Source organism: Cydia pomonella, chromosome 10 (assembly GCF_033807575.1).
Source record: "Cydia pomonella isolate Wapato2018A chromosome 10, ilCydPomo1, whole genome shotgun sequence".
NCBI classification, from domain to species: Eukaryota; Metazoa; Arthropoda; class Insecta; order Lepidoptera; family Tortricidae; genus Cydia; species Cydia pomonella.
The window spans coordinates 14,443,797-14,458,532 of record NC_084712.1 but is presented as its reverse complement, the minus strand read 5'-3'; the positions used below and the strand labels follow the sequence as shown (position 1 = coordinate 14,458,532).

General features: G+C 36.1%; 1 protein-coding gene across 2 annotated transcripts in view; it reads left to right on the top strand.

Annotated features, from left to right (window-relative positions):
* Positions 1 to 14,736, top strand: part of LOC133522203 (kinesin-like protein KIF19) — a 43,848-nt gene that overhangs the window by 15,273 nt on the left and 13,839 nt on the right. The window lies entirely within an intron of this gene.

Below are 14,736 nucleotides of genomic sequence, written 5' to 3'. Positions count from 1 at the left end.
GAATATGATGCATCATTTTTACGATGCGAGCGAATGCAGTTGAAGTCACGATACTTTGTTGATGGATATTTCGGGATTGAAAAATAATGTTAGTCGACTGTCGAGGAAAGGAGCATTCTTTTTTGCCTTTTTTAAGGAAGTTTGGTTACACGTGTCCAAGTGCGGCATGTTTTGCATAGCTAGTATTTTATATAGGTATTTGGCACGCTCTGCAGCCAAAACGGCATGACGGTTTTGAGAATTGAGCTGCCGGTAGTTGAAAGTTTCGTGGGTAACAGCTGGTATATGTTATGCCAGCTATTACCCACGACTTTGTTCGCGTGGATTTTTTATATTGGCTGTTGTGATTCTATATGAACTTTGTGCAGAAAAAAAGCAGGTAAAAACTCGTGACATATTTGTCACAATGTCTTCTGCTACAGTTACCCTCCCCGAAAAAAATATTTGTACTCGATACAAACTGTCAATCTCCTCCTCAAAATCTCACTCAAACACATTTTCATTCTCGATACAAACGGGCGTATTCGGATCAGTTATGCATCTGATCTAATTACTGGCTTGTTATTAAAAAATAAAAGGAATAAAACCTTCTAACAAAAGAATTTTCAAAAACAATGAAATGACTTGCCTTGTTTTAAAAGAAAAAAACCGGCCAAGAGCATGTCGGGCCACGCTCAGTGTAGGGTTCCGTAGTTACTCTTCCGTCACAATATAAGCTAAACTGGAGCTTAAAGTATAGTAAATTATTAACCAAGGAATGAAACGGTACCTTTCACGCGAGTTAAACAAATGGCTATTTTTTAATAATCAGTATACATACCTAATTAAAGTAAGTCTTTTTACTATAAAGGGGAAACTTTTTGCGATAACTCAAAAACAGCTAAACTGATCATGTCCGCTATAGTTTTCATTTAATGTCTTTCTTAAGCTCTACTTCCACGATTTTTATCATATTTTTTGGACCTATGGTTCAAAAGTTAGAGGGGGGGGGACACATTTTTTTTTCTTTCGGAGCGATTATCTTCGAATATATTCACTTTATCAAAAAATGTTTGTAGAATACCCCTATTAGTTTTGAAAGACCTTTCCAACGATACCCCACACTATCGGGTTGAGCAAAAAAAAAATCACCCCCACTTTACGTGTAGGGGCGGTACCCTAAAAAAAATTAAATTTTTAGATTTTATTGTACGATTTTTTCGGCTTTATTGTTTTTTTTTTCCATGCCGAATTTCAGCTTTCTAGCACTAATGACCACGGAGCAAAGCCTCGGACAGACAGACAGACAGACGGACATGGCGAAACTATAAGGGTTCCTAGTTGACTACGGAACCCTAAAAAGAAAGATACAAACTTTCAACCCCTCTTTAAACCTATAGGGGATGAATTTTCAAATTCCCTTACCTACTCAAATCCTTCCCGGTACAAACTATAAACCTCCTTTCAACCCCTTAGGAGAAGAATTAAAAATAAATGTATTTCAAATTCAGCTCTGGATCAAGCTTCACAACGCGCTATATACTTTTCTTGTATTTTATGAAATGTCTTTTTACGAAGTGTCAAATTCCTAGGAACTTAAAATAAAACTTGAACTCCATACAATCTTTTATCCCCTAAGACTAAGAGGGTTATAGGGGTTGAATTTCTCAAAATTGCTTCTCGTCGCATATCAGGTTCCATCTATATTGTGCATATTTATTTATACGCTTAGCCAATGGCACCATGTAATTATTAATTAAATGTCATATTCATTTATCATTATTCCAAATTCCATACAACACATAATTCATTTACAAATATCGAAATTTAATATTTTATTCCACATTATTTTATTTATTATTGACATTATTCGTCCAAAAAATCTGTGAGTGTGTAAAAACATGTATTTACTAGCCATTTCTTCAATTTTCTCATAAATAATGGGTTGTTCAGTTTACATGCACATGCCATAACTGTTTTTTTTAATAAAGCTATTGAAGCGGTTAAGAAATATTATACACACATTATATAGATGAAACCTGACGATGTCTTTGTTAAAACAAATGTACTTAATAAAAAACTTTTTACAAAAAAAGTAAACCGACTTCTAAAAGAATAAAATAAAATATTATCCTTTTTTAAGTATATGTGTTATCAACTGATATGTTTGAAGTCCTTTATTTATCCTTTATCCTTTGTATGAAGTCCTTTATCCTTTTTGAAGTCGGTTTACTTTTTTATGTAAAAAGTTTTTATTTTTCCATTTTTAGTTATAAGGCATTGTTAAGAGCTTACGAGTAACGCGTGACACATAAATGAAAAACACAATCATGTTTAACACTAAATTCGTTAACTTTAATAAATAATCAGGATTTTCCTCGAGTGCGTCTGGGAAATCATTCCTGCCACTACTCTAAATCTTTCCTCCGCCCCGCCACTGGCCTAACCCCTCAACCCTCCGATCACTCAACCTGACAGCACATCAACCCGTGATCACTGAAAGTCTTGACCCTGAACTACCAACACCAAACCTTCAACAGCTTCAGAACCTTTAACTTCTAATCCTAACCCCCAATACCTCACGTAAAATAAGTTACGAACACGTCAGTTAATACGTAGAGTCAAACTCGTGTTAGGCTACAGTTGCACTACTTACATCAAATTGGTAGTTTACGAGAGGAAATGCTTGAGTTGCTTAAGAATACACCCAAATCACCATACACGTGCCTTTAAAAAATGAGGAGTTACCTCAATTCCTCATGGATCCTATCATCAGATCAGAACCCAATTAAAATTAAACCCAATCAAACAAAATAAGAATTACTCAAATCGGACCCCAGGTGTTGGAGTAATCGGTGAACATACATAAAAAAAAAAATAGCCACAATCGAATACAGAACCTCCTGCTTCTATGAAATTGAAGTCGGTTAAAAAACAGTGCATTCATGAAATAAAAGATTAGTAAAAATCGACTTTCATACAGAATTAGCTAAACTAAAGAGTGTGATTTGTGTGGTACGCAAAATTTATAATAAACTACCTGACACAATTAGAAATAAGGATACTATTGAATTCAAACGAGCATTGATGACATTCTTAACAGATAAATACTACTATTGTCTCTCGGATTATTTAAATTTTTATTTTTATTTTTTTCCATTATTTGACTTTGACATTGCGACTTTTGTGTGTTTATTTACTGTATAAATTTAAATTTTTTGACAGCTGGGTTTTAATATTATAAAACTAGTCGATTTAATAGTAAATGTCATTAATTCCTTGATATAGATTTGTATTCATATTTTTTTGACATTATTTTAATTTACATTTAAGATAAACTATCTCTTGGAATTATTTTTATTTTAAACATACAATATGTTTTATTCTATAAGTAGGTAGGTAGATGATAAAAAAAATGGTAAATACAAATCGTTTATAGCATTTTGCTAAAAATACTTTCCGGGAGTGCCGGCAGAAGTGAAAACTTGAATATTAAGATTAACGTTGTGCAGTTTTATAAAAAGAGATAATTTTCTATTATATCTACGTAAATAAATTGGAGTGTGGAAGATATTTTGAAATGCGAATTTTAGTGTTAAATATATAACATATACAGAGTAATTCATGAGACGTGAGTAGGACTACAGCCTACACAATCAGTAAATGTTAATAAATAAAAACAATCACGCTTCTTTTCTGTTATTTAACTTTTTGGTAAGGAAAAAATTGAGTATCTATTATTATCACATTTATCAAAGATTAAACCTCTTTAACCGTTATGACAGCACTTTGATTATGAAGAAACTAAAATGTCACAGTTGAATGAGATACGATTTTTCGAAAGTAACCAGGCTTCGATGACATTCAATTTGCACGTCACCATGATGTCACGTGTCCGTCTTACGAATTTTCAATCTGACGGTCACATGACCCTGACGTGAGTTTAACATTTTTTCGCCATCACAAAAAGTGCACAGCGCCGCTAAAGAAGTTTTCACTTCAAAAATATTTATAAATACCTAGAAAACACCATAAAAAATATCCGTGCTTATGAAACGAATAAATGCCCATACCACCAGGAGTTGAAACCCGGGAAGGCATAGGCAAGGTCGCTGCCCACTAGGCCAGTCACACAGATATACATATCAGATCTTTGAGAGCCAAGCTCAAACACGAAATAAGCCCAATTTCTTGGCAGCACAAGTGTTGGATTGGATAGGTGTTTTTTAGGGTTCCGTAGCCAAAAGGCATAAAACGGAACCCTTATAGTTTCGCCATGTCCGTCTGTCTGTCTGTCTGTCTGTCTGTCTGTCTGTCTGTCTGTATGTCTGTCTGTCTGTCTGTCTGTCTGTCTGTCTGTCCGAGGCTTTGCTCCGTGGTCGTTAGTGCTAGAAAGCTGAAATTTGGCATGGATATATAAATCAATAAAGCCGACAAAGTCGTACAATAAAATCTAAAAATTTAATTTTTTTTAGGGTACCTCCCCTACACGTAAAGTGGGGGTGAATTTTTTTTTTCGCTTCAACCCTAGAGTGTGGGGTATCGTTGGAAAGGTCTTTCAAAACTAATAGGGGTTTTCAAGAAACATTTTTTGATAAAGTGAATATATTCGGAGTAAATCGCTCCGAAAGAAAAAAAAAATGTGTCCCCCCCCTCTAACTTTTGAACCATAGGTCCAAAAAATATGAAAAAAATCGTGGAAGTAGAGCTTAAGAAAGACATTAAATGAAAACTATAGCGGACATGACCAGTTTAGCTGTTTTTGAGTTATCGCAAAAAGTTTTCCCTTCATAGTAAAAAGACTTACTTTAATTATGCAAATTTGCCTATTTGTTTAACTCGGGTGAAAGGTACCGTGTCATCCCTTGGTTAACAATTTACTGTACTTTAAGCTCCAGTTTAGCTTATTGTGACGGAAGAGTAACTACGGAACCCTACACTGAGCGTGGCCCGACATGCTCTTGGCCGGTTATTTTTACTTAAGTTGTTCTACATTTCACTTTTACGTACAAATTACATATTCGTAAAACACTGGTTTATTGTGATATGAGAGAGGTAAAATCAAAGCTTAGGATACGAATATTTCTTAATAAAGCTTCTAAACTAAGTGACAAACACGTAAAAATGGATGAAGTTACAAATATGAACTCTGTATACTTTTGCGTGGTCCGTAGTGCAAAATATTATTTTAACTTACCTTCGACCTTTCGGACTAGTCGCTCAATATCTGAGCATGATAGTGACTGTTACGTTCTAAAGTTACGCCCGAACGTCGTCCAGAACTTAAATATCAGACGTAATTAAGCCCATGTACCTACCTAATTATGTCACATTTAGAAGAATTGAGGTACGTAATTTACTCGTCTAGAGAATTCGAGCTCAGATGATTCATTTATGTAACATCAGTACAAGATTGTACGCGTGATGTTTCTTCTGATTCTGATCCCCACCCGTAAGTCAGCGCATTCAATAGGTAAATAGTAGTAGTTTATATGACTGTCGATGAATGGCATTATACTCAGAGCCCCTAGTGTAAATTTAATCGATTTCGTGACGTGACGTACGCGTTTGCGTTAAGTCTCATTTAGTATGGGATTTAGAAACAGCGCGCCAAGCGGGACGTTTTGGAAACTCAAAATCCCATACAAAATGAGACTTAACGCAAACGCATACGTCACGTTTCGCTATCGAATAAATGTACACTAGGGGTACAGATCTAGGTTTCTTCGGAAATCGGAACATTAATAGGTTTGACGTGGAGCGCAACGTCGTAGCTCGTAGCAAGCAAAATATCTACACATCTGCGCAGCGTGAGAGTTAAGCGCACTTAAAATATTAGCAATAATTAAGTAATGATGACATACTGGTCCCGTTCAAATGAAAACCTGTTTAGGCAGTCCGAGTAGTCGGATACACATCTAAACGATGTTAAATCAATATTAATTTTGTGCAAGGGGAAAATTAACCGTTAATGATGCGCCACAAACACGATTATAGTGGAACGACCTTGATATAAAAAAGCCATTTCGCTCAAGAAAGTCCCATTGTACTGCTTTAATACAACAATATGTTCTTTAACAGGATATTAGATGAATAGAAAAGGTTTTCTGCCGCCTTTCATTAGTGCGAACGGGATACTTCGCCGAGGTCGTTCACTGACAAGTGAAAAGCGAGGTTCTTTTATTCGCCTCGTACTCGTACGTTATTACAGTGGAATAAGCTACCCGAGTGTCAAGTCAACGTCGACTGTACTATTTGCAAGCAAATTGTTGCTTTTCCATTCATACTGAAATTGTATGTTAATTCATTTTAACAATTGGCCACTTGCCAAAGTTGTAAAAGTCATATAAATAAATACAATCTATGAATATTATATAATGCATGAATAGAATGCATGGGTACTACTCCTATACCCGACGAAGTACCTTCTAGGGACTCTAGGGTACAACTCATTGGAGGTAAGACGCAACTATAATTTGTTGACGTTTGCGTGTCAGGTGTTGCGCGGTGAGTCGGACTGTCCGGAACTGGTGAGTCGACTGGTGCGACTGCATGTTCCGGACGTTCCTAGGATTGCACTAAGGGCCAGTTGCACCAACCACATTAAGCGGACTGATCAAAGCCACTCAGCAGTCAACTATGAAATTTACCGATACAATAAAATTTACCGAATTTAACGCTTTAACCGTGACAGACGGTTTGGGGAAACCGACCCTAAGACCGCGGCGACGCGATCTGTTGGCGTTGGCGGTGCCGGCGGCGCGCACCGTGTCGCGCATGAATTCTCCACTGCTTCGCTCTCTCTCACAATTGAATGCGCTCTTGACATTAGTACCGGAGTGCGACTTGATTGCGTGGCGATGGGCGGCTGTGAGAAGGGAATGCCTGAGATTCTGTGAGATGATGGATGGAGGCCCTCAACTGTTGTTGTGTAGTCTTACGCTCTTAATTTATATAATTTCATGACGTATTGGTTGCGACTGTAATGTTATGGAAATATGTTTGAAATAAAATAAAAATAAATAATATGCGATACTTGCTATTTCGTAAAGTAACTAGAAAAGGCATAGTTTCAATTCAGTTGTCTCGTAAAAGTTTTTGATTTTAAAAAACGTTCTATTCATGTAAGAATGTAATTCTACAGAATCAGGTCGGTTTACTTACACCTTGGAATCGTTGCCGTTAATTTCAGTGGTAATAAACACTGTGATATAATAAATAATTCGAAAAGTAAGCGTGGTTTATGCTAATGTAACGACGGACCTTGACCGACCGGATGTTATGCTAATACACAATTTCAAGCATAAACGGGCCCAATACAGGCCGGCGATGAAAAATGCAGGCCAAACAAGGTGTTGCGATTATTTTGTATATAGACGTATAATTTCCTTGCTTTTACTCCTGTTTAGCTTTACTCGCTCATTATAACTCCTTCCACGTCAATTTAGGTCCACTTATGCAGTAATCAATTGTTATAGTGTACCTAATATTCTTGTGGGAATGAAATAAAAACTGTTTTTATTTTATGGATTGTGCATGTTTTTTTTTGGTTTCGAGTTGTTTAGGCAACATTAGTTTATATACTTATATATTTACCATCAAACTATGCCTACTAAAAATACTAAAATACTCTCAATATTAATGACACCAAGATATTTACATTAGGGGTCAAGCTAATAGCGATATAGCTTAAAAGATATTGCTTCAACAGTATCCAGATCGCTTATCTAAAACTACGTAGGAAGTGAGCTTTTTAATTGACGTCGTTTCACTCAAGGGGCCCACTGATTATCAGTTCGCCGGACGATATCGGCCTATTAGTTATTCGCAAAAGCTGATTATCTCGAGTAACTGACAGGCCGATATCGTCCGGCGAACTGGTAATCAGTGGGCCCCTTCAAACTACACAGCAACGCATTGAATTTTAGACGTATCGTTGAGTCCTTATAGTGAGAGTGGCGTTAGTACGTATATGTAGATGTTTATTATTAAAGGGTGTCTGTGGTTTCGTGGGGGTGGTGCTACCATTAGTGCCGACATGACATGCCCCCCGCAAGGTCATTGCCGACGGCCCGACTGATTGACATCGGGATAGCCATCAAACCCATCTGAGGATTGCCGACGATTTATAAACTAAAATTTCGATCGATGGAAAATATTATTTCAGAGGGATTTAGTTTTGGTTAACTGTAATTATAATTAAATTTGGATATAAGGTAAGGCCAATGTCAACATTGTGGAGTGTGGCATCTACCTAAGATAAAATGTTGGGTAAATACTCAGTAATTAGTAAGAGAAAGAGAAATGCTGGATTTTTTTATACTTTCAAAGTGATGATCCGGGTCAACACAGAGCGAACAACCTTGCGAGTAAATTTCCTGGCGCGGCAAATGCCCGTCCTCGCCTCGCCCGACAGCGGGCTTGTGTAAACTTTAGATAGGAAGACATGTTTGCCTCACCTGAGCCAAATTGCTCGGCAAGATGGCGTCCCTCAGTCAGCTGTTCAAAATTGTGCCGCACATATTCACTGCCGTGACTCGTGTATCTTTTATTTTTGTTGTGAGTGTAACAAATCTTGAAATATCTAATTAATAAATAAAACTTAGAAGGCAGGATAAATTGAGAGTGGTATCTTTTTTAGGGAGACGTGCTTCTCACATAGCGATATTTATCGACGGAAGACTCGTACACCATCAGTCTACATCTATTTATTTCGTATTTATAAACAATCAAATTAAACATCAGTCCTCTTCTATTACTCTATTCGTATTGTTAGGGTCTCTAGCATCCTATATATGTATAACCATGTAGGCAGCTCGCTCTGTGTGGACCCCCGCTTATTGGGACTATTGGTCGTTAATTCATGTCATTCAGATAGTACTTAAACAATTGGTTTCTATATTCAGGACATAAGAAATTAAGAATGTATTTGGAAAGCCACTGCCACTTAGGTAATTGACCCAATCGAGGATCGAATACTATAAAAAGTAAACATAATGGTTTTGTTTTGTGATTTTCTTATCGCCTAGAAAACTTATGTCGGACATGCTCAGAAACAATATCTTGCGTCTAATTACCACCAACGATTTATAGAGTCGTTCAATTGGACTTTCGGTGTGTATATGGCACATTACGGTAACACACAAGCGGCGTCATGCGTCTACTTACGCACAATTTTCGCTCGGGGGGGAAAAGAATGCTACAGGCTACGCCGTAGCACTGTGTTACACGGACAAATAGGCATCAAAGTGATTCCAAATGTATATTCTAATAAACTGTAATATAAATGAATAATAAATACTATAGGATATTATTAGTTACACAAATGTACTAAGACCTACAGTAAGCTCAATAAGGCTTGTATTGTGGGTGCTTAGACTCATTATATGTATAATATATAAATACTTAGTAAACACCCATGACTCAGGAAAAAAATACTGCTGACTCACTACCCATTAGACCAGATAGACCGTCAAGATATAATTTCATAATAGTAAATTACAATTTTTTTTTAACTTATTTATTCAGGGTATTTGGTATCCAGGGAAAAAGTTTTTGAGGGGGTGGTAGCTATAGCATTTTTGTTATTTTTAGCCTTAATATACTCATAATAAAATGATTAAACATACCTCGGCTACTATGGTGGTCAAGTACCTAAGTAACTAACTATATTGTGTTGTAATTGTAACCAACGTTTATTCACCTTGTATATAGTAAGTACTGTTTTGGTGTAAAGTTGCTTCGATAGCAGTTTATATTATTTATTTGCTGACGTCACGCCGTTGAAAGCATGCTGTATAAAATATTCAGCATTATCGCGGTAAGACGACGGGCATTTATTAACCTCTAGCTCGCCTGGCACGCTAACAGTGCGAAGACATAATCAATGGCGTTGATCAATTAGTTTCAAATTAGTAGCACAATACTTAGTCAACGCACCTGCCAATACGTTTGGCAAAAGTTTTAAACAGCATATAGCTGTTAGATTCAAGCTACCTGTGTATCTAATTTCCTAAACCCCCATTATCAAGAATTGTATTTCAAAAAGTAAAACTACTCTACACTCTATGACTATTCTTGGCTTGACCTGAAGCTGTGGAAAGGTAACAGACTGAATTACATACAGAGTAACTTTCGCAATTATTCGAATAGGTGGATTGTTAAGTCTTGGCCAAATCTTTTGGAGGTAGGTTGTCATAAGTAACAAATGGTAAAAAAATTAAGTAAAGCCCCTTTTTACTTGATAATGACAACTATTTTTGATTAATCTTCATGAAATAGTACATCACTATAGAGGACGGGAAACGAAGGGTTGTAGGCCAAGTAGATATAGACGGTCGAGCGTAGCCGGATAAGGATACGCGGTTGCAATGACATAATAATAATAAAAATAGGATGATGATGTGTGATGTGTGATAGGTTATTCAGTACGTGGGGTATTGAAGGGGAACAAAAATGTGATTATTTTGGCGCTACGACATACGCCATTACGCTTTTTTTCTTTTTTGTGTTTTTTATTATTACTTTGGGGTTATTAAAAGGGGAACGGAAATTTGATTACTTTTGCGCTACGACACACGGCTTAGGAGTTACAGCCCTATAAAGATTTCTGCATGACTAAAAAAAAACTTTATAGGGCTGTATCTCCTAAACAATAATAAACAAAACACAAAAATGAAAAAAATAAGAAAAACTTAAAAAAGCATAATAGCAGAAATTTTGCTTAGGTATAGGTTTTTTATGGTTGAATGCCAAGACGTGCCATAATTTGACGTTTAAAAACAAAAGAAGGCCTAGGTGTGTAAGGCTGTATGAGATTCCTTTACATATCATCTTCACTCATCGCACCTGATATGTGGTATTTCCGGACCTAATTTGAAGTAATTCATGTCAACATTTCATTGCAAGTTTGAGAAAATTTAATTACGTACCTATACTTGAACGGGATTAATCACTTTGCTCTCAGTAAATATATCTGTCTCACTAAATAAGTCTGTAAACCTTACAGATTATTTCAAATATGGAATCACTATCTGAACTCATCATACACACAAATAAGAGGGGCACTCGCAAATTATTATACCTATGTATACTATATTTATATCCGCAATTAAAAGTGCAGGCGTAGACTCATTTGCTACATCGTAGTGCTAGTAGGGGTAGAGGACTCGTGTCTATGCTAAAATGTTGCCAACATATTGTAGTGTGTGTGGTATGCCTAACCCCTACATATACGTAGCTGTACGCGTTATTTTATCAGAATATACTCGCATTTAGACACCAACCGTTGTATCATTGACGCCACACCTTACAATATAAAAACTTAAGGGTTTAAAAGGTTTTTTTATTATTAGTTTCTTGGCCATTATTGGGGAGTTTACCTTGTTATGAATATATAAAAACAAAATATTGAAATGTTGATGAGGAGGGCTATGTAGAACTACAAAAACATGAGAATAAGTAATTGTTAAAAACACTTCCTGAATATTAGATGACTTTATTAACTTGATTGATTGTATTGTTCCGTTGACCGTCTTTTTAACTGAATATGTATGTGTGAACCTAATTTACTAACGTAGGAAAAGGTCACAGGGTTATTTACTTCTATGCTTAAAACCGGAAGTATTTGTAGGACCATAGTTTTATGGGTTTTCAATATTTAAAATAAAATACTCGTGAAAACAAGGTCAGCTCAATTTTGTTTCTACCACTACAAAATTAGGTACGTAATAACGTAAAATAAAGTTCTGTTCACATTGCCATGTAGGGTAAAGGCACCAGTAGTCAGCCTTTTTACGAAATTTCTATGTTCAAGATCGTCTCATTTGCCCAATAATTGACCAATAAGAATTATTAATGTTTTTTCTCTTCAATAATTTAATAAAGTATAATTTTTATAAAGAATAAAACGTAATTTAATGTAGCTTTTGGAAATATTTTATTAAATATAATGAAAGGGCCTTTTTGCCAGTAATCAGCCCCCTGTGTACCAATAGACAGCCTTTAAGTACCCAGTGTCCAGCCATCCCATTTTTATGGCTGACTATTGAGTTCTGAGTCCCATGATCTCAACAGCCAGTGGTCAACCACAGGTTGACTACTGGGTATTTGATGTATTTCAATCAAATAAAGTCATAATAATGTAAATATTTAAAGGTGCTTGATTTAACGACTTACTTTGCTTTTGAAAATTAAAAATATCTTGAAACCTATGGTCAGCCTCCCTCGGCTGACTTCTGGGTTTACGACCTTTTTAAAATTACTGCCTCAAACCCAGTAGTCGGCCGGGTGAGGCTGACTGTTGGACTTTGTACAAAAACGTAATTCCCAATAGGCAGCCCTCTTAAAAATGTTACTTCAATATGGATTTATATTTATTTTTTACGTTTTCCAAATAGATTAAGAATTATTAAGTGAATCAGTGCACATCCTTTTAACAAAATATCACAATTCGGCTTCTAACGTCTGATCAAAATATCCTGTGACGCTCCAAAAAAAATGGTATCACATATCCCTTCATGTCAGAAGACAGCACTTCTTGGAAGTAGTGTTGTGGTTCATGCTAGACAATTCTTTTAAAAATTAAGTTATTTTTCAATTCATAGCCTTAAGCTCCAGTGTCGTAAAACTTGTAAATAAAATCTCCGAATAATCTAACTAATTGTACCTAATTAATAAGTGGTGAACGGTGTTGGTCACACATACTGTAAACACTGTTCAAAATACTTTATATTTAAGCCTTTCTTGTAGTGACTGTTTGTTTACCTAAATAAATTAAAAAAAAAAAAAAAAAAAAAATTCATAGTTTATCAATCTATAATATTACCTACTTTTGGCATGAAAATCTGAAAAACTTTGATAATTACAACCAAAAATAAGGAAGAAAGGCTGACCACTGGTACCTTTACCCTAGGTATTACTTTAAAGTTCATGTTTGGATCATCTAACACTAGAAGTGCTAGTTAAACAAAACGTTTTAAACCGCCTATTGCCTATCCAGTTATCGGAGTGCCACTTTCAGCTCTCTTGACGTAGATACCTTTTTAATTAATGGCTTATTTGGCACTATAGATAGGAGATAGCGGAGGCAGTATGTTGTTTACGTGGGTAGACTTGTTTGTGCTGTGTGCAAGCAATCCATTCTAATTTGAACTCCAAACCTGTAACAACTGAGCCATATAGTGAGCCCTCTCTTATATTGGTTTTCTAAGGCGAAAACTCGATCAAAAATGTTATTAGCAGCACAGGCACTTGCGGTGCGATAAGGCGACCTCACGGTCCATCTGATAACAAAACGCTTCGCTGCACCATCGCCCTCTTTTGGTACCTGTTTAAAATAATGCCCATGCTAAACGAATTATAATTGTAAATTTTCTACACTAACAGGCTAAAAACACGATAGGTTTACTTAACTGGTGATTAAATCTTAGGCCAACCAATGTAAACTGAGACCTCTAGAAACATTACAACTACGCATAATCAATGTGTGATTCGACTTGTCTGTGATTAGGATGACACCCCACCATACCCACAATATAACAATAATCTACGTCACAATCTTGTATCCCGTCAATTGTAGTCTAGGTATGAATACTTTAGATATCGCCTTAATTACGTATGACCTATGACAAACAAATGAAGGAACGCATGACTCACAAATCTTGAATGCTCGGTCAACACCTACGAGTACCTGTGAGACTTTGAATAATCAAAGCAAAATGTAGAAAGTTCTTTCGCGAATGCAAGGACGGTGACTCATAGTACCTAATGGCTGTTTTTCGTTACCGATGGAACTCATTGAATATTCATGGATTCTGGTAACGTGTTTCAAATGGATGTGTACTTTGAGCTGAAAGCCAAATCAATATAGGGTGGCTGCTCTACATATGTATATAATTGCCGAGTAATGAATAATAGCTATCACTAATGGCCTCACTATCGTTTTCAAATTAATCTTCTAGCCTTAATGAGTGTTTGCGGTAGTTTTTTTCTTTTCATAGTTTGAAGTTCTTTTTCTACCACATTTTTTTATACCACGTCGGTGGCAAACAGTATGCTTGTTTGCCACCTGATGGTAAGAAGAATTGAAGAATCGTATACTTTTTATTACGTCTATCTCTTGATAGGTAGCTAATACTATGCGTGTGTTTATCATTTTAGTCAGTTTTTAAAACGTAGGTAAAATACGTGCTTAACTTCACTAAGTAACTTCGTAAACGAAACTAATATAAAGGAGCGAATCCAGATTATTGTTATAGTTACCTTTACCTAGGTACACATATTTAACACATTCACCGCCGCGGAGCTACGGTCGTAGCGCTACGTCGTAGCTGATAAAATGGATTTCTCGGTATGTAGTAGAAATGCATCGTAGAAGCAAAACGTGTAGTGATTATAGCGCTGAATGGGTTAAAAAAAATAGGCACACCCCACACCACGCACGCCTCTCCAGGCGCCGGGACCTCATGATCCCGAGATAGTGAAAGACATACAAACAATAATATTACAGAAATAAAGGAAATAATAATAATAGAATACCTACAGTACATATGGTGCTACTTTACCGCACTAGTGCGAAAAATAGCATATTACGTTACTGTGTCAAACATTTAAAGGGCCATATGTACTGTAAAACGTTGTACGATGCATGTGCGAATAGGTATTTTCGCACTTGTATCGTAATGTACTATTATTGCACACTTGCACACTACAGAATTAAAAAAAGATACAGAGAAGTCATTAGAGCCGACGAGTCGT